The 20,669-nt window shown below is 46.7% G+C and overlaps 1 protein-coding gene and 1 long non-coding RNA gene across 7 annotated transcripts in view; both read left to right on the forward strand.

The window, feature by feature from the left end:
• Nucleotides 1-20,669, forward strand: part of CTDSPL (CTD small phosphatase like) — a 100,862-nt gene that overhangs the window by 10,338 nt on the left and 69,855 nt on the right. The gene's annotated exons all lie outside the window — the stretch shown is intronic.
• Nucleotides 6,045-20,475, forward strand: LOC118715482. Its single transcript, XR_004986913.2, has 3 exons — nucleotides 6,045-6,863; nucleotides 11,765-11,771; nucleotides 20,463-20,475. It is a non-coding gene; the product is annotated as an uncharacterized LOC118715482 (long non-coding RNA).

The following is a 20,669-nucleotide window of genomic DNA, read 5'->3' on the forward strand; positions in this document are numbered from 1 at the left end:
AAAGGTCTCTTTGTAATTATAATTTGCGTGAAGGCTATTTGCCAAAGTGTTGTTGTTTTTTTAAATCCTGGTACTTGAAGCACTTTCCAAATTGAAGAGAGCTGGCTCAACATTTGATGACTAACACTATCCTTACCTTTCAGAAATCAGTATTTAACCTCCTCCTCCCGTGTCTCAGGGGATCTTGAAGAACAAACTGCCATACCCTGTCAACATGGCTCGAACAAGGGTAGCCTTTCAGAACCAGAGAGGAGTCAGAGTTCCAACAACGACGTGGACTGTACTTTATTTTTTATATATATATTTATTTTTTTACTACTATTATTGATTATGGTATCACATAATTGTCCTCATTCCCCCATTCCCATCCCAAACCCCTCCCCACAGATGCCCCCACCCCCCTGTTGTCCATGGCCACTGGTTAGGCTTATATGCCTGCACACAAATCCTCTGGCTGATCTCTCCCGCTTAATCACACCCTCCCCTACCTTCCCTCTGAGGTCTGACAGTCTGATCGCTGCTTCTCTTTCTCTGGGTCTGTTTTTGCTCATCAGTCTATGCTGTTCATTATTTCCTCTAGGTGTGTGGGATCATGTGATCCAAGAAATACCCGTGTAAGAACCGAAACTGAGACAAGCCATAATGGTTATGCTGAGAGGCAAATGAATCGGTCTACTGTACTTTAAATCGTGTGTAAGGTCTCCCTCTGCGCGCTGGTCACGATTTAGGTTTCGTGACCTTGCATCTCGTAAATTTGTCCTAAGCACTTGGCTCGCTTCTGTGCGAGTCAGACACCAGTGACTCTGGCCCCGTAGACTTCAGTCAGAGCCCTGTTTTCTCTCCCCATTTGGAGGAAATGGTTCTGGGCAGAGGCAGTACATTTCACAGCAGTGGGTAGCTATGCACTCTGTCAAGTGTAGAAGCACTTACGGGGGAGCATGAATTTTTCCGCTCTCAAGTGTACCCTGATTCCCTACCATGGGCCTGACTTCTCTCCTTGAACTTGAAGTCTTTTATTCAGGTGAAGTTAAATGCAATAAAAAAATTATTACTTTTGGCGTTACCCAAGGTTGCAAGGTTCTGTGTGTTTGGACAAACTCACGCAGCACCGTCCATCTGGAGAATAGGACCTGTGCCCCTCTGCTGGTACCGTCCCTCCCCACTTAGCCCCCAACAATGACTGGTCTGTTCTTTTCTCTGTCGCTGTCTGCCTTTTACAGAATGTCGTCTGAATGGACTTGTTACCGGAGAATCCAGCTCCCCGGTAGCTTGTGGGAGTGAGGTTCTTGGCAATAGTTTCAGAAAACGAGTTTTCAGAGGTTTGCTCGAGAGGATGGGATGTGGATAAAGATTTTATGGGCGTGGCGTTACTTTTTTTGGGTTTCCAAGTCCCCTGCCCCTTAGGCCAGTCCTGCACAAGGTACGGCTGGGGTTCCGGCAGAGCCAGGGACAAGGCCAGGGCCCCGCGCGTCCGTTCCATGTTGCAGACGGCTGTCGTTCAGCATCTGAACTGAAGTTCATGAGTCCATGTGTGGAGTCCACTGTGGCCGCGCACCATGTGGGCACAGGGGAGTGTGCCCCTGTCACAGGAACCACAGGAGTCCTGGAGCCGAGAGAGAGAGAAAGAGAGAGGGGGGGGGGGGCTTCTTTGTCTAGTGTGTATATGTTTAGACTAGAAGCCTGGTGCATGAAATTAGTGCACTGGGGGGCGGGGGTCCCTCAGCCCAGCCTGTACCTTCTCACAGCCTGGGAGCCCTCAGGGGAAGTCCTATTGGATGGCTTAGGTCCGTGGTGGACAAACTGTGACTTACGAGCCACAGGCAGCTCTTTGGCCCCTTTGAGTGTGGCTCTTCCACAAAATACCACGGCCTGGGTGAGTCTGTTTTGAAAAAGTGGCGTTAGAAGAAGTTTAAGTTTAAAAAATTCGGCTCTCCAAAGAAATTTCAATCATTGCCCTGTTGATATTTGGCTCTGATGACCGATGAGTTTGCCGACCACTGGCTTAGGCCCATTCCCCACTGCACTATCCAGCCGTGAGTCCGGCTTCTGGCTGAACGGCGCTCCCCCTGTGGGAGCGAACTGACCACAAGGGGGAAGCTCCTGCGTTGAGCATCTGCCCCTAGTGGTCAGTGCGCATCATAGCAACCAGTTGTTCCGCCATTCGGTTGATTTGCATATTAGCCTTTTATTATATAGGATTTTGTACACTCGCCATGGCCACGCTCCTCCTGGCCACTAATTTGTCCCAGTTATGACCAGCAGACAGGCAGGCACCTTTCCACGTTGCTCAGACCTTCCTGGGCATACTTCTCAACTGCCTTTGTCCGGTCTCTTTCCCCATTGATCAGTGAGGAACAGACTTGGAAAATGTTCAATGCAGCTTTTTGGCAAAGCTATAGAAATGGCACACCTCTATGTAGTCTTCCCTCTCCTTTTCTGTTAAATAATGGCCAGGCTATTACAGCGGCATCATTATCATGCAGGGTGTAGCTTTTGCGTTTGGGTTCTTTCTCGAAGGATAATAACTTTTGAAATTCATCCAGGGGTTGTATGCGTCAGCAGTTGGTTGCTGTTGCTGAGTACTGTTCAACTGTAGGGATGGACGACAGTTTGCAAGGGAATGTTTTAACTGTATAGAAAAAACTGCAAGTCGTTTTCCCGAGAGGTGATGCCATGTTGCGTTTCCACCAGCAGTGTAGGACAGTTCTGGTGCTCTGTATCCGTGTCAGTTCTTGGCATTGTCGGTTTCTTATTTTAGCCACTCTAATGGGTGTCTAGCGGTTATCTTGTTATGGTTTTAATTTGTATTTCCCTAACATCTGATAGCACTGAGATTCTTTTCTATGTCATCTGCCATTTAAGTTCTTTGGTGAAATGTCTATCCATATTGTTGCCTAATTTTTTAAAAAGTTGGATTGTTTATTATTTAGTTTGAAGGTTGTTGATATATTCTAGATAACCCAGCATTTTGCTGGATTTCTGTATTTTCTCGCAGTCTGTGATTTGTCTTTTCATTCTCTTGGCAATGTTTTTCCCCCCATTTTAAAACCATTTTCAAGGATGCAATTCAGTGGTTTTAAGTACATTCAGATTGCGCAACTATCACCACCATCCATCTCCAGTACTTTTTTCATCTTGTGAAACTGAAACTCTGTACCCGCTAAATAACTCCCCACCCCCTCAACCCCCTAACCCTCAGCCCCTGGCAACTACTATGCTTTCTGCCTCTGATTTTGAACACCATGGTATCTCATATCAGCAGAATCATGCAATATCTGTATTCTTATGATGTAATATCCTCAAGGTTATTAATCGATGTCAGAATTTCTCTCCTTTTTAAGGCTGAATGACATTACATTTTGTGTTTGTATATATACATTATATAATGCATAAATATTTTTCATGTTATGTATTTTTATATGTGTGGTTTATAAAATATACCACTATTTGCATATTTGTTCACTCCTCGGTGGAAGCTTGGATTACTTTCATTCTGAGCCACTGTGAATAATGCGGTAAACAGAGAGTGCAGAGAGTGTTTGAGTCCCTGCTCTCAGTCCTGCCGGGTGGATGCCCAGGAGTGGAATGGCTGCATCATATGGTAACTCTGGGTTTAACTTTTCGAGGAGCAGCCACGCTGTGGTGCACAGCAGTCACCCCATTTTCTGTTCCCTCCAGGTCCCCAAGGGGCTCGTGTCTCCGCTCCTCACCATTCCTGGGTATTTTCTGTCTTCCTGGTGGGTGTGAGATGTTAAAGATGTGTTTGGAAGAGCAGAAATGGAGGTTTACTTGTTTGCATGTGGATGTCCAGTTCTGCCCACATCCGTTATGGAAAAGACCATTTTTCCCTACTGTGTTGCCTTTGAACCTTATTAAAAATCAATTGACTGCATAAGTGTGGGTCTATTCTGGACGGATCCTCTCCTTAAATTTTGATCAGCCTCCCTCATGTGAAGCAGTGCTCAGCTTAATATAGTACCAGCCCTCCCTCAGAAGTAACTTGTGGGTCATGACTGAAGCAGAGGAGAAGATGAAGACATTTTGCAATCTGGCAGGGCAGACTTATTCTGCATTTTTCAGGGATGGGGTGGGGGCTCCGAAAGATAAAACCTACGGCTTTCTCCACTCATTTTTTTTTTTTTTTTTAGGAAGGAACCCAAACAGATTTGGTATAGTATATCTTTCTCAGGTTGGAAATGGGGGCTGAGAATTTCTTCTGCAGAAAGCCGACACAGAGGTCCGAGATAAGATAAATAAGCATCTGAGTTTACATTATAGGCTCCGTAGTTATACAGTAGTATAAAAATAGTGGCTATCTTGGTGGAGGCTAAGAGCACAGAGGAATCGAATATCACTGGAACAGAAATAAATGTGCTGAAGCCCCAGCCCCACGGAGAGGGCCTGGGCTCGGGAGGGTGTGGGACACCCTTCAGGCTGTTCACAGATGTCTCCCGGGGAAAAAGGAGGTGCGTGAACGACCTGAAATGATAGGGAAGGGCCGGGCTCGTTCACTGGCAGCTGGAGTTCTTCCGCCACCAGTGAAATAAACGCGGTGTACCTTTTCTGAGAAGGAAACCCTGATCCAGGTAGGGTCACCCGGTTTGTATAGAGAACACAGTTCTGTTTGCCCCTCCTATGAAGATGTCCCTGAGACCAGTGGTTGGCAAGCTCATTAGTCCACAGAACCAACTGTCAACAGGACAACGATTGACATTTCTTTGGAGAGCCACATTTTTTAAACTTATTCTTCTAACGCCACTTCTTCAACATAGACTCGCCCAGGCCGCGGCATTTTGTGGAAGAGCCACACTCAAAGGGGCCAAAGAGCCGCATGTGGCTCGCGAGCCGCAGTTTGCCGAGCACAGCCTTAGTCACTACTGCAGAGATGACCAGGGTCTCAGAGATGACCAGGGTCTCAGAGGTGGGAAAGAACACCCGGGCAAATGGCTCACATTCTTTTCTCTCTTCCTACCTGCTGCCCGGCTCTCATCCCCGCTCTCCCAAGGGAGAGCTAAAGCACAGCTCTGATCGCGTCGATCAAGCTGTGTCTCAATGGTTGCCCATCAGCCCCAAGATAAAAACACGACATTTCACAGCCGCAGCCCTTCGGGGCCTGGCCCTGGACTCCCTTTCCCACCTCTCTCTGGGCAGCTCCTTCCATGCTGTCACGGACTGCCTGCTGAGCCCAGAGAGGCCATGCTTTTCACTCCGCTGGCCACGTCCTGCTCCTTCTTCCTGGGATGGCTTTTCCTTTTTCCTTTATGTGCCTCGTGGACTCCTCGTCATCCTCTGAGATCCAGCTCAAAGGCCACCTTCTCTCGACAGCTCCCTGCACTGCCTGAGCAGGAGGCAGCGAGGAGAGGACAGTGTTCAAGGGCACAGGCTTGGGTTTGCATTCCAGCTCCATCACTTAGGAGTTGTGTGAACTTTGACAAGTTACTTAATCTCCCTGAGCCTTGATTTCAGTTCATAGTTTTTAAGATTTTTAGGGAGAGAGAGAGAAACATCGATTGTGAGAGTGAAACATCGATTGGCTGCCTCTTGCAGGCCCCCAACTGGGGATTGAGCCCACATCCTGGGCATGTGCCCTGACCCAGAATCGAATCAGCAACTCTTCGGTGCACTGGATGACACTTAACCAACTGAGCCACCCGGCCAGGGCTGAGCCTTGATTTTATAGGAGTAAATACCTCAGAAGGTTATGATAATTAAATAATATAATACACATGCATTATATAAGTATTGAATAACCAGGGGTTCATATTAATATTATCGTCAACTCCTTGACTCAGTAAATATTTACTGAGCACCCACTACATGCTCTTCACCTGTACCTGGTGCTTGGGGTGCACAAATGAATGGGATCCGGCCAGCCACGTATTTGAGGTGCTCATGTGCAGTCCTTTAAGAAGGTTTGCAAAGCACCATGGGAGCTACCATTTATTTTGTGGCCACCATACGCCGAGCACTTACGTGTGCATCTCAGTTCATCCTCCAGCAACCTCCAGCTGAAGGCGGTATCATTCCCGTTTCACACTGTGGACCCTGGTTCTCAGGAGGGTAGGTAGCTTGCCAGTGTAATACGGGGATACCTACCGAGACGAACAGGCAGGAGTTAAACCCAGCCTGCCTGGCTCTGTCTAAAGGAAATACAGCAACTATTTGGTGGATTTTATAAGCCCTTTGAGATTTGCATCTTGAAAGGCACATCCCTATCTTCCCAAAAGATGCTCCTTTCCACTTCGGCCAGAGGCAGCACGTTCAGCAGGATAAATGCTAGGGCTTACCCGAGGCGACAGGCCACGCTTCCTTACAACTCACGTTCTGTTGTTTCTATAACCAATGCTGTCTCCTCGAGTCTCACCATGACCTCCTCCGCCTCCTCCATACTCACCTGAATAGTAAATAGGAGAGAGCTGGAAGTTTATAGGAAGGCCAAGAACCCAGTAGCTTTTCTCGCTAGAATTCTGGAAGGAGGGGTAGACTTCCCTCGTCACTTCCACACTCTGTCCAGGTGTCTAAGTAAAAGCAGAGTTTTAAGATGTTTTTAGTTTTCCACAACCAGCTGCCTTGTGGGAGGCGGATGTTCCCAGTGTAAACGTGGTGCTCCCTGAAGTGCGATCTGTGGGGCTCTGCTCTGCCCTGAACAACTAGTTGGAGCCACTCGTTTACAGATTGGCCTCACAGGTGGTTCATTCTGCCCAAGGGTATGGAATACTTGGGGCACTTTGGAGGGGGACCCGAAAGGCACTTCCAGGGCCTGTTGCCAAGGTGCTGGCCCTGTGGACCTACAGGAGCGACATTACTGTCATCATCCTCTTCCCCCTTCCTGGGGGTTAAGTTGTCGGGGCTCAGCTGCCCAGGTCCTAACCTGCTCAGCCTTCTGGATGATGATGAGATCATGGATAATGATGAGATCATGGATAATGATGAGGTCATGGATAATGAAGAGATCATGGCCCTATGTGGCACCATCACCAACCATCTGGTGCAGCCTGAGGACCACCAAGATGCCATTCGTGCAATATTCGTGTACAGTCAACTGTAGAAGAACTCCTGAGGTGCACAAAAGTCCACCAAGATGTCATATTTAAGTGCTTGTCATCACAAGGCGTTATTATACCTCCAGTATCCAAAGGGTTACTGGAAAATTCACTAATGTCTGAAATTGAAGGAAACCCCCGAGCCTGTTAAGACCTCTGAGGACATTAGATTCAACAGCAGGAGAAAGAAGATTTTAAAAAGCTGGAATAGCCCGGCTTCTGTGGCTCAGTTGGTTGAGCGTCCTCCCATGTACTACCTGGAGGTCGCCATTTCGATTCCTGGTCAAGGCACATGCATGGGTTTCAGGCTGGATCCCCAGTAGAAGGCATGCAGGAGGCAGCTGATGGATGTTTCTATCTCCCTCTCCCTTTCTCTCTCTGAAATCAATAAAAACATATTTTTTAAAAAAAATTTTTAAGCTGGACTAGTTGATTTCTATTGATTAGGAGAAGAATCCTGTCACTGGATCTTTGAAATTCTCAATTCTCAGAATACTTTTCTTGGACCCCCTCAACATGATTGGGGGCCACAGCACTTCCGCACAAAATGCGATCTGCTACCAAGGAGCAGAAATTGGGAGCCTTCATCTGCTGTCCCTCGTGAAGGGAGGACATATTGTTTTCATTGCCAACCTTTATTCCCACGGATTGAAATGTGCTCTTCTTCCCATCACCTGGCTATGATCGGAGTTTCTGGGACTGTCCAATGGGGGAACAATTTGGGCGTTTTTTGAACAAATTTGTGGACTCCTCTGTTGCTCTTTTATGGAGAATACTTAGAAAATCAAATGTATTGGTCTGAGAATTATTGTGGATACTTGCTTCCCATTGCTCCTGGAACATGAATGAAACCAGCTATTCATTTGAACCAAGTGATACAGAGGCCTTTTATAACATAATCATTTTATGTGGTACCTGCAACGTAGGACATAATATAATGTCAGGCAGCCCTTGGCTGGCGGAACTGAACCAGCCTTCATGTAGTGGAAATGAGACGTTGTTGAGCAAAAGAGAACTGAGTGTATTAGTAAATTACCCAGTGAAGCATCAAGCACCGATGTCCGTCTACACAGAAACTCTCCCAGCTGCTACGTGGGCATATTTAGTTGAAATACCTTTTTTGACTACCTGCGTTGCAGCAGATGTTCTGAAGGCTTAATGCAGTTCTTCCAATAAATCCCACTGTAAATATTTTAGAAGAGATGTTTTTAAGCAGAAAAGGGTGCTAACAAGGCTCTTAAAGATGTTTGGATCCCATTGTATTGGTCATCGTTATTAGTGGCAAACACATACTCCACTTCAACTATTTTCGTCTGAAAGGAGTTTGTCTCAAGAGTTCAGTGGCTTGTGGACCAACTCTGATGGCCAAAGAATCACATTTGGCTGTTCTCACAGCGAGGAAGAAACTGCTTCACGGTACCTGCTGAGGATTGAACCTAGAAGCTTCAACATAACAGCACTTATTCTCCCTTAAACTTGGTGCTCACTTTCTAGGGACTACGAGGAATAAAAGAAAACCAATTCTTATAGGTGAATTTGACTCTCTTTAGGCATATATGCTCACTGTCGGAACGGAGCTGAGATCTATTATAGTTAAAAGAGGCCTTATAAACAACAAAACCCTAGATAAACAAATTGAGGCATGTTTAAACAATCAAATCATTTATAACCAGTAAAAGGAATAAACTAGAGTCACATCTGTGAATATGCCTAAATTGGGAAAATGTAATGTTGAACCACAGAAAGCAGGTTCCATAATAATCACACATACAGTGGGATACCATACATACAAAGATTGAAAACTTGCAAAAACATTTCCAGTATAGTATATGGATATATGCATATGTTATAAAATTATAAAAACATCCTTAAGAATGGTAAGTTCATAGTAGTGATTATTTCTGGAGAGGGAGGAAAGAGAATGGGATCAGGAAAGGGTACACATATAGCTTCAGTTGTATTTTTAATGGTTTGTTCTTTTATGAACTATTTTCTTGGGACAGATACAGCCAAATGTTAAGATATGCTAGATCGCCGAAACTGGTTTGGCTCAGTGGTAGAGCGTCGGTCTGTGGACTGAAGGGTCCTGGGTTCGATTCCGGTCAAGGGCATGTACATTAGTTGCCGGCACATCCCCGGCAGGGGGTGTGCAAGAGGCAGCCGTTCGATGTTACTCTCTTATCAACGTTTCTAGCTCTCTATCTCTCTCCCTTCCTCTCTGTAAAAAATCAATAAAAATAAATAAAAATAAAAAAAGATATGCTAGATCTGAGTCATTGGGTAGCCTAACATATGGTTGTTTGTTATATTTATTCTCTGTACGTCTCTGTATGTTTAAATACTTCATCATTTTAAATGTTAATTCTGGACTTTTGAGTATTAAGATACATATATTTTAATATTAAGACACATTTTTAAAAAATATTATCTTTTTTAATATATTTTATTTATTTTTTACAGAGAGGAAGGGAGAGAGATAGAGAATTAGAAACATCGATGAGAGAAACATCAGCTGCCTCCTGCACACCTTCTATTGGAGATGTGCCCGCAACCAAGATACATGCCCTGGACCGGAATCGAACCTGGGACCCTTCTTAATCTATAGGTGGATGCTCTATCCACTGAGCCAAACCGGTCAGGACAAAATATTACCTTTCTTCCATAGAGAGGAATTCAAAAGAAGTGGTAAAAGTGCAGTTACTGAATTCCATCAGTTCTCTCCCCTCTAGGAAAGTGTCCAGGGTATCCAGAAAACTTGGTCACTGCACTTTCCAAAGGGGCTTAAGTGACCCTCGATGCTTGCTCAGGCTTTGCCAGGTGTGTGAGCTGGAGCCAGAGCACACCCCGGTCCTATCACGTTTCTCTCCGGTGACCTTCCAGAGGGTGTCATGAGTGCTTGGTCCAGAGCCACGTGGGCTTTGTGTAGAGTTCTGACCACAGAAGTCCACGTTGGTTTAAAATGTTCTGTTTACAAACGCGAAGTCCCATAGCTGGGGTGTCATCAAAGGAAAGATTCGCCTGACTTGCCAATTCTGCCCGGCTATCGTGGGAATTCATGGGGAGGAATAAAGGGACTGAAACGTTCAGTGAAGTCCTTTCTGTTAAGCAAAGTGAGATCCCACTGGAAGGAGAACAAAGAAATGTGTGAAATGCAGAATCAAGCGGAGGCCTCTTAACAGTCCTTCCAACTGGAGATGTGTTGGAAGGACTGTGGTCCCAGCTCAGAGGCCGCCACCAAGACCTGACCTGCCGGGGTTCCCATGTGGCCTGAGCTCTGGTTTCCCAGGGGCTGTGTGGCCTCCAGCTCTACTTTGTTTGTTTGTCTTTTCAGCACAGGAATTTTGACGTGGAGGCCACCAATCCCCCAGTGGTCCATGAATAGACTTCAGAGAGAGTACATCTTCGTTTTTAATGACCTCTGGCTAAAATTTAGCATTTTTTTTTCAGTGACTGGGGTAACTGGCAACAAACAGCTGAGGTAGTAACAGTGCTTGTACCTTTACCTTTATGTCCAAAACAGACTGGTCTGTGATTTTCTTCTCTTTGCAAGTCCTTGTGAGGTTTGGTGTCCATGTTATGCTGGACTTAAAAATACATTGGAAGGTTGGTGTTATTTCTTCCTTCAGTGTTTGGCAGAATGCATTGCTGAAGCCCTTGGAGGCCTGGGGGTATTTTTGTAGGAAGGTTTGAAAAATAGATTTAAGTTACCTAACAGAGGCAGGCCTATTCAGATACTCCCTTTCTTCTCAAATACCCTGTTTCCCTGAAAATAAGACAGTGTCTTATATTAATTTTTGCTCCCGAAGATGCGCTAGGTCTTATTTTCAGGGGATGTCTTATTTTTCCATGAAGAAGAATACGGTACACATTTATTGTTAAATGAAAATAAAGGAAATTTATTACCTGTTTATAGTACGGTAGTTGTCAACACAAACTAGACAAACTGTGAATCCTACAGTATCAAGAATGTACTCGTTTATTCAATGACAATCATGTCATCATCTTCTGGAACATCATCATAACAATCCAATTCCTGAATTTCCTGGTGAATTTCTTGTGACTCCGTTTCTTTCAGAATCAGTGGACCAAATCTTTCATGTTTAGCAATAGCATTCTGAGACAGAGCCTAGGGGGGGCCTTATTTTCAGGGGATGCTTTATATTTCACTCAGAAGGAAACCTGTAAGTAGGTCTTATTTTCAGAGGATGTCTTATTTTCGGGGAAACACGGTACGTTTTGGCAAGTTTCTTTTTCTAAGCCATTTGCCCGTTTCATCTACATTTTCAAAACAATGAGTAAACTTTGTTCCAAATATCCTCATCTTTTTAATGGCTGGAATCTGTCATGCTGTCCTCTTTTTCATTTTTGATATTAAATGAAATCTGGAAACATTACCAAACCTTAGGGTTCTTAAGGACAGCCATTGATATAGGAGTTTAAATTGGTTCATTCTATTCGGAAGACTGTTTTGCAGTGCATATCAAACATTATAAAAAGTAAGTATACGATAGCCAACAATCTCTTTTAAGGAATTTGTCATAAATAAAGAGTTTCACAAATTCAGAAATATTCAACACACCATTCACTACACAGCAGAAACACGGGAGCTACCTGTAAAGTAACAGGGGATAGAGAAGTCATTATTATGTTGTTCATAGTCACTAGAATGCCTTTTTTTAAAAAATATATATTTTATTAATTTTTTACAGAGAGGAAGAAAGAAAGAGAGTTAGAAACATCGATGGGAGAGAATCATCAATCAGCTGCCTCTTGCACACCCCCTTCTGGGGATGTGCCTGCAACCAAGATACATGCCCTTGACCAGAATCAAACCTGGGACCTTTCAGTCCGCAGGCCGACACTCTATCCACTGAGCCAAACCGGTTTTGGCTAGACTGCCTTTTGAAGTTACAAACAGATGACAGAGGGGTACAGTGCTGGGGAGATATTGCAGGCTCCCCAAACCAAGTCCTAGAAGAACACGTGCAGAGTAACCTCAGCTGTGTTAAGTACGCACTCCCATATGTGAATGTTTACATAGGAAATAATTTGGAAGCACGGTCATCACATTCCTAAGAGACATTATCTGTGAGGGGTAGGATGTTGGGTAATCGTTGTTTTCTCTGTGCTCATCTGCACCGTTTAAATTGTTTGCATGGCCGAAACCGGTTTGGCTCAATGGCTAGAGCGTCAGCCTGTGGACTGAAGGGTCCCAGGTTCAATTCCGGTCAAGGACACGTACGTTGGTTACGGGCACATCCCCAGTGGAGGGGGGGAGGGGGGAGGGGGGGTGGAGGCAGCTGATCGATGTTTCTAACTCTCTATTCCTCTCCCTTCCTCTCTGTAAAAAAAAAAAAAAATCAATAAAATATATTTTTAAAAATAAATAAATTGTTTGCATGAACATGTGTCGCTTTAACAGCTCCAGCGAGACTTTCCGAAGAGCTTGGCAAGTAGCAAGAAGATGAGAGGGTGTTAGGAGGAGGGAGTGTCAAAGCATTTTTCTTGCATGATGGTGGAGAGCTTGAAGTCTACAAGAAAGAAGGAATTATCAACCAAGTTAATCCTCTGGAAGGCTAGGAAGACACAGAAATTAGCCTTAAAGGGACAGGACTGCATATTTTTATAGAGAGAAGGAAAAGATGATTGGAGGCATGCGAAAGTCCACGGCCGGGAAGAAGGGAAAATAAGAACGTTCATAAGGCATGGCTGCCGGGATATTAGTGAAACAAGGTGAGGTCATGTGCCATGAGTGGAACGTGGGAAGGGTCTCCAATAGAATTGTCAGTATGACTGGGGCTCAGTAAGGTGTGGACAGCTGAGCTGACCGAGGTGTCTTACTTGTGTCAGGGAGCCTCGTGGATATGTTGGGCAGTTTTTCTCTAGCCCAGTGGTCGGCAAACTCACTAGTCAACAGGGCCAGATGTCAACAGGACGACGATTGAAATTTCTTTGGAGAGCCGAAAACCGACTTCTGCGCATGGGTCACGAAGTTTCAATCGCACTGTACGTGCCCTCCTGCACATGGTATTTTGTGGAAGAGCCACAGTTAAGGGGCCAAAAGCCGCATGTGGCTCAAGAGCCGCAGTTTGCCGACCAGTGCTCTGGTCGGTACCAGGCTTAGCAGAGCTTCAGAGGATATCGATGAGGGCCATTTAAATAATTGGCCTCAGAAACCAGGATGCTTGGCAGGAAAGTGAAATCGAAAGAGAACCAATAACTGGATATTCAGTTGGAACCTGACATCCAAGAAGTCAGAAGACGGGTGTCCACAGTCAAATTGGGGGCTCAGCTTCCCATGGTATAGGAGTCCTGGGGGGGCGTGACGGTCTTGTCTGCGCGGTGGCCATGGGCGCACAGGTGTGGTCAGAGAAGTTGGCTGGTCAGCGGACTGGGAGGTTCAGTGGTCCTCCTCTTGGAGGGCAGCCTTTCCCAGGATGATGACAGGAATTCTTTGGGAAAAGAAGATGTTGAGGCAGGTACCATGAGATTGGCTCCAAGGAGAGAAAGAAAGCTAACTCCTCAGAGACTGCTTGGTGAAGAGAGGGCGAGAGTCCTGGCCTGGAGCCACTGCGGGATAGCAGGGAGTTTACTGACCTCAGGCCAGGACCCTGGGCTACCTGGCTGGCGTGGCTCAGTGGTTGAGCATCCACCTTTGAACCAGAAGGTCACGGTTCAATTCCCGATCAGGGCACATGCCCAGGTTGCGGGCCTGATCCCCAGAGTGGGGCATGTAGGAGGCAACTGATCAATGATTCTCTCTCATCATTGCTGTTTCTCTCCCTCTACCTCTCTGAAATCAGTAAAAATATATATATTTTTTTAAAGCAAAGGAGAAGGAATGCTCTGCAGAAGTCTCTCAGCAAAGGGACAAGAGGTATGGGGTGCAGAGGAGTTGGTTTAAAAAAAAAAAAAAAACTTGAGAAAAGGGGTTCTTAAGAGAAACAGACTAGTGAGAGGAGGGTTAAGCTGCCAAGGGATGAAGATCAGTTTGCTGGCTTCCCAGAGGAAATGCTGAACTGTATGTTTCTCTTTCTTATCACACAGCAGTATCAGCTCGCTGCAGAGAGAACAGAAACTACAGATAAGCGGAAAACAAAAACAAGTAAAACTAAAAGAACCATAACAGCTCGCCAGGTCCCAGGGTCCTGGCGCTTTGCCGCTGACGTGCTCTCCCCTGCGGTTCCCACTGCGGCCACATCGCCTCTAGAACAGGCTTGTCCCCTGGGTCACAGATGGCTCCCTCGCTGAGTCACCAGGCCCGTCCCTCCCACTTTTCCCATCCTGCCTCTGTCACCCAGTCATCTTCCCAAAACACCGCTCTCCATTGTCGCTGCCTCACCTCCCTGGCTTTCAGGAGCTGGTGTAACCTGGAGCCGTCTTCCCTCCCCACCCGTGTTTCCAAGCCTTTTCCTTCACTCAGACCCGCGTTCCTTCCCTCCCAGCTCGCTCCCCCTCCACCCTCACACCTGGTCTCTCCCCTTGCTCTGGGGCCTGGCCTATCAGGATGACCACCCCAGTCCAGATTCTCCCCGTTGTCAAGGCCCAGCGCCCTACTTCAGCCCACCTGGCCGCTGCTTTTCAGACCTCATCAGTTCTGTTTAAGTAGCACTCAGGTCTGGTGAGGACACTCAGGTTGGCAGCGCAGGATTCAGAGCTGGGAGGAGCTTGGTCCCCTGGTCATACTGATGGGGTGCCTCAGACTCACTGATGGGGTGGGTGCCTTGGACTCCCAGAGGCAGAAGGATGTTCCCAGTGTCCACCCGCAGGCTATTCATAGAAACATCGATGAGAGAGAAACCTCCATCAGCTGCCTCCTGCACACCCCCTACTGGGGACGTGCCCACAACCAAGGTACATGCCCTTGACCAGAATCGAACCTGGGACCTTCAGTCCGTAGACCGACGCTCCATCCACTGAGCCAAACCGGCTAGGGCTGAATATTGCTTTTAAAGTACAGCTTTTCTCTGATGCCTGACCTGAAACCCCAGAGATCCAAAGCAATGGGCCAGCAGTGTTTAGAATACAGCAGAATTGCCTGCGGTGATTTCTAAAAATCTAGACTTCGAAGCCCAATAGTGGGAAACCCTGATCCAGAAGGTCCAGGGTCGGACTTGATTGTCCGCATTTAAAAACAAAACACAGCACCCGGCGGCGGTGTTGGTGTGGCTCAATGGTTGTGTCCACCTGTGAACCCAGAGGTCGCCGTTGGAGGCAGCCGATCAGTGATTCTCTGTCGTCATTGGTGTTTGTCTCTCCCCCTCCTTTCCTCTCTGAAATCAATAAAAATATATTTAAAACAAAACAAACAAAACCTCCTGGATGATCCTGACAGAGGGAGCCCGCAGGTCAGCCTTTGAGACGTAGAGCTCAGACTTTGGGTGTGGCTTCCCTTTTGAGTTCCCTGATACGGGCCCCGTGGACACTGAGCTTGTCTGAAGCTTCCGGTCTTAGGAGCAGGCCAGGGTGACCCCCACATCCACATTCCCATCCAGAAGGTAACGGCACCAGCTCCGAGCTGCAGCCCACGTGCCTCCTCAGGCATGACTGGCCTGGGTCCGAGCTTCCGTCTTCCCCAGGAGCAAAATTATTTTCCAAAGTACTTTGGGGCAAATACCTTGGCAAAACAGTGAGTGGAGTGGCATTGTTAGAAACACGCCATTTGCCCAGATGTTTCTGAGTACCTTCTGTAGCGTGGATGCCCGGCCTCTGTGGCCTGCCAATGCCCATGCCACAGGACGCCCAAGCAAACCAAAGCCATGCATGTGCCCAGAGCTCGCCAGCCCCTGGCACACAGATGAGGGTGAGATGAGGGTGAGACTCAGGACACACCACCTGCCTGGGCTTCTATCTCAGTTCCGCCATTTCTAGCTGCATGGCCTTGGACATCCATCTGCCTCTGTTTGCTCATCTATAAAGTGAGGCTAGCAATGAAAAACATCATTAATAATAAAAATAAAAATAATTCCTTCATAACATGGTTATGAAGATAACAAATAAACGCATGGAAAGCACTTGAAATCGTGTTTGGCACATAGTAAGTGCCGCGTAAGGGACTGCAATTCATATAATTACTTCATAAAAATGGGGATGAATTTATGAGACTCTAAAGAGGTGACTCATTGCTCCACACAGTTATCGGTCTGCAGATCAGCAATTCCCTCCTTGTTGCATGAGCATGGACCGGAGGAACAGTGAAAAATGTAGTCAGAGCTCCTCAGCATGCTCCCGGAACCGCTGAGGGCAATTAAAATACGCCAGGCATTTTCCAGCAGGAAGGTCAGGCCTTGCATAATGGAAGGAACGCACAGACGCTCGGCATGCTGGCGCTTTGATAAGGTGGCAGTTACATAACGGGCCGCCGCCACGCAGACGAGCAGAGCGGCGGGTGGGAGCGCGGCTGCTCTGAAAAGATGTGTCGCTGCTGGAGGGAGGGGTGTGGTGACGGACGGACAGGGCAGCAGCTGCAGCCTTTGTCCAGACTGGTTCTGGGAGCCCCGTGCCCGCCCGGTGCCAGTTTGGGGGGGGGGGCACACGTTGGCCTGGCAGCAGGAAAAACGTCCCCTGACATTCACTGTCAGGCTAACACCACGGGGGAGGGTGAACGTGTGCCTTGCATTGGCCGAGGTGCCAGTGTTTTCTCCTTGGGTGTGTTCTTAAGCTAAAAGTCAGATCGCATCCGTCTCCAAAGTGGCACAAAGCTAAATTCATCCCTGAAATCATCTGTTTTATCAACCTTTTTTGGAAGAAAAAAAAAACGTAGTCCGGCTCCCATGGCTCAGTGGTTGAATGTCTACTTAGAAACCAGGAGGTCACGGTTCGATTCTCAGTCAGGGCACATGCCCGGGTTGCAGGCTAGATCCTCAGGGAGGGGTGTGCAGAAGGCAGCTGATCAGTGATTCTCGGCATTGATGTTTCTCTCTCTCCCTCTCCCTGCCTCTCTGAAATCAATAAAAATATATATTAAAAGCACAACAGCAACTCAACTGGTAGCGTTGCCAAAGCATCACCACCCTGTGTCACCTCGCCAAGTTAGCCTTGCTCGGTGCCTCAGACTTAGTGGTGCCATTCCTCAGATTCCAAGCATGGGAGGGCCCTAGAAGGGTGTGAGAAGGCAGGCCCCGGTGGCTTATTTCTGCTGGGGATGGGTGGGAGATGCTAGTCTGTGAGCATCTAGCCAGTGATTGCTCTTGCTAGCCGCTAAAGTACCTCTTAGCTGGCCCTATTTGCATTGGGCAAGATTTCTTTAAAAGAGGACTGACTGGCCGAAACCAGTTTGGCTCAGTGGGTAGAGCATTGGCTTGCAGACTCAAAAGGTCCCAGGTTCGATTCTGGTCAGGGGCATGTATCTTAGTTGCGGGCACATCCCCAGTAGGGGGTGTGCAAGAGGCAGCTGGTCGATGATTCTCTCTCATCGATATTTCTAACTCTCTATCCCTCTCTCTTCCTCTCTGTGAAAAAAATAAAAATATATTTAAAAAAAAAAAAAAAAGAGGACTGACTGATTTAACCAGACCGCTTGGTGTTTGCCACCACGTAATGCTCAAACTTCTAGAGACCATCAAGCCATTTCGTTTCTGGAACCATCGTTAGGCCAGGCATCATCTTCATCTCCTAGGATAGTGGTCGGCAAACTGTCAACAGAGCCAAATATCCACAGTACAACTGTGGTGTTTTGTTTTGTGCGTGTGTGTGTGTGTTTTACTTATTTCAGTATTTTTGAGCAATTTCATTTAAAACCTGATTTTGTTTTCTTTGTTGAGAATGAAAATTAATTTTAATATCCGCTGAAAGGTCAGAATTTTGACCATCCAGGGGAAGAGCGAGGCTGTGTCAGCTAACAAGCTTCTGCCACCACCAGCTTCGCCATCGTGGTGGACGGTGGCACCCTATCAAAGTCGTGATCAAATCTCGACTCCCTGTCTCCGGGTTCCTTGTCACAGGATATATCCTCCCTGTGCTTTGGCAGGTGACCGGGCTGTCTCCTGCCAGAGTCGTACCAAGTTTCAGATGAGGGTAGAAGGCTGAGCAGGGCTGCGTGCCTCACCACAGGAAGGGAGGAAGCAGGAAGGAAGGAAAGAAGAAAGTGCCTGCGTGAGTGGATTTAGAAAACCATTTGCCGCTTTGCTACGGAGACAGCTTCAGGGAAATTCTATCTGAACTGCACCCACCAGCTGACTGTGGCATCAAGTGACGATTTTGCTGCTTTTCTATCTGAAGCTTGCTGACGTGACTCAACAGTGTGTCTCTAGGCCAGTGGTCGGCAAACTGTGGCTCGAGGGCCACGTGCGGCTCTTTGGCCCCTTGAGTGTGGCTCTTCCACAAAATACCACGTGCGGGCACGCACGTACAGTGCGATTAGAACTTCATGGCCCGTGTGCAGAAGTCGGTTTTCGGCTCTCCAAAGAAATTTCAATCGTCGTACTGTTGGTATTTGCTGACCAATGAGGTTGCCGACCACTGATCTAAGCCAGCCCCAGGAAGCAGAATTAAACAGTGGGCAGACCAGGCTGTCCCATTCCTGCCCCTGCTCCCAGGCTGGAGTTGAGTGCTGTAATTAACACTAAAGGTTCCAGCCTGGTCCGACCCAGTGATCAATATAGAGCACATAGAATGGGCCAAGTCACCCTCCAGCCTCACCCCTCACCCCGGGGGTTGGGGGGGTGACCTTCTCTCCAGCCCTCACCACTGCTGACTGCTGACTGCAGCTCAGCCTTGTCCGTAAGTCTGGGCCCACCTCCGTCCACACTAATCCATGTCTGGGCTCACTGAGGCTGGTGGGATTGGACCACCCAGATCATGGCAGCACTCGAGCAGCCACTCACTTCTCTACACCCTGCTTCTGTTGGCCAGCACTCTCTGAAAGAAGTGATTGTACAGGAGGAGCCTTCTGATCCCCCACACAGGTGTACAGGGCACCAGGCCAGACCCCAGCGAGAGGCAGCTGCTGGTGTAGACGGGCCTGCGTGAAAGCCCAGGCTGTCCCCTGTTCCAGGCCCTTTCCCGGTGGAAACGGCTGTACCAGCTCCTGGGTGAGGAGGACCCCTTATACGTTCAATTAATGGTAACTTAGCCTGTTTGTGGAACTGTTTTCCTTTGGAAAGAAAGGGATCTTTCTTTTATTTTTTAGGTAGTGAGCCATTTTTTAAAATCTGTTTTATTACACGAGCATGTTTGCTATATGTTTATAATAGATTGAAGCAACGCAAAAGAATGTTAGTAAAAGGATAGTATATATGTAGGTATGTAATTCAGCTTTGTACACCATATTTATGTATGTGTGTGTATATATATAACATACGTGCACACATGTATTTCACAAACAATTGTAGCTACATGTTATTGCTCAACAAAAATGATTCTTTTATCTATAAAATGGAACTTGTTTTTTCTGTTTACATTATATATATATATATATATATATATATATATATATATATATATATATAAATCTATCTCGCCCAGACCAGTTTGGCTCAGTGGATAGAGCATCAGCCTGTGGACTATAAGGGTCCCTTGTTCGATTCTGGTCAAAGGCATGTACCTTGGTTGCGGGCACATCCCCAGTAGGGGGTGTGCAGGAGGCAGCTGATCAATGTTTCTAGCTCTCTATCCCTCTTCCTTCCTCTCTGTGAAAAATCAATAAAATATACATATAGATCTGTCTCGTTCCCAGAAATATTCTTTATACAGATACACTTCGATTTATCTCGCTTCCTTACTGTGAAACAATTAGATTCTCCCAGGCTTTTGATATTATTAGTGGTGCAATAACACCCTTACCGCTGAAGTCAGACAGCCTTAGTTCAGACTCCAGATAACCCTCTTTACTTACCTTGTGTCCTTTAGCAAGTTATTTAACCTATACATGCCTCTGTTTTCTGGCCCGTAAAATGGGGATAAAATTGTCCTTGCAATATCCCCATGGAAAAAAAAAAACCTAGTAAGTAAAATGAAATGTATAATACACCTAATGAATTTAGCATGTTCTAATCATGATAATTATCAGTTGTGAGTACTTACTATTAGCTAGGCATTAGGCGGATAAAGACCACACTGTTTTTGTGTGTTAGCCTTATAACACATTTTTAATATCTGTAAAGGCAAGTACCACATCATCCTTATTAAAATGACATTCGCTATTCCTGTTCATTTACTCTGCCAGGTAGATTTTTAAATCAACTTGCCACCTACCTCCCATCAATGTGACAAATGTTGTTTTTTTAAACGCCGTTGGCATTTTCAAGGGCGGCTCTACCCTTGAAGGTTGCCAGAGTAGAATGACCCTTGGACTTGAGTCACCCAGAACCGGGTGTCCATGGGGTGCCCTGCCAAAGCCACCTGACCATGGGAAGGTCGTTTAAATGCTCTGAGCTTCCCTGCCTGTGAAATGGGAGAGACGGTCCTTCTAGGAGTCAGGGGGTGTCGTAAGGAAGCACTGCAGAGATGTTTATTTAGTGACTGATGTGCTTGCTTTGGAGGCAAGTATTTTTACTTTTATCTTCAGGTCCTTCATCATCAGCCCCATTTTCAGTGGCAACGCTAAGATGATCCTCGGTGCAAAGAGTTTGGCCCTGGCCCGTTTGGCTCGGCCTGTGCACTGAAGGGCCCCAGGTTCAATTCCGG

Source organism: Pipistrellus kuhlii, unplaced genomic scaffold, assembly GCF_014108245.1.
Source record: "Pipistrellus kuhlii isolate mPipKuh1 unplaced genomic scaffold, mPipKuh1.p scaffold_m20_p_11, whole genome shotgun sequence".
In the NCBI taxonomy this organism is placed as follows: domain Eukaryota; kingdom Metazoa; phylum Chordata; class Mammalia; order Chiroptera; family Vespertilionidae; genus Pipistrellus; species Pipistrellus kuhlii.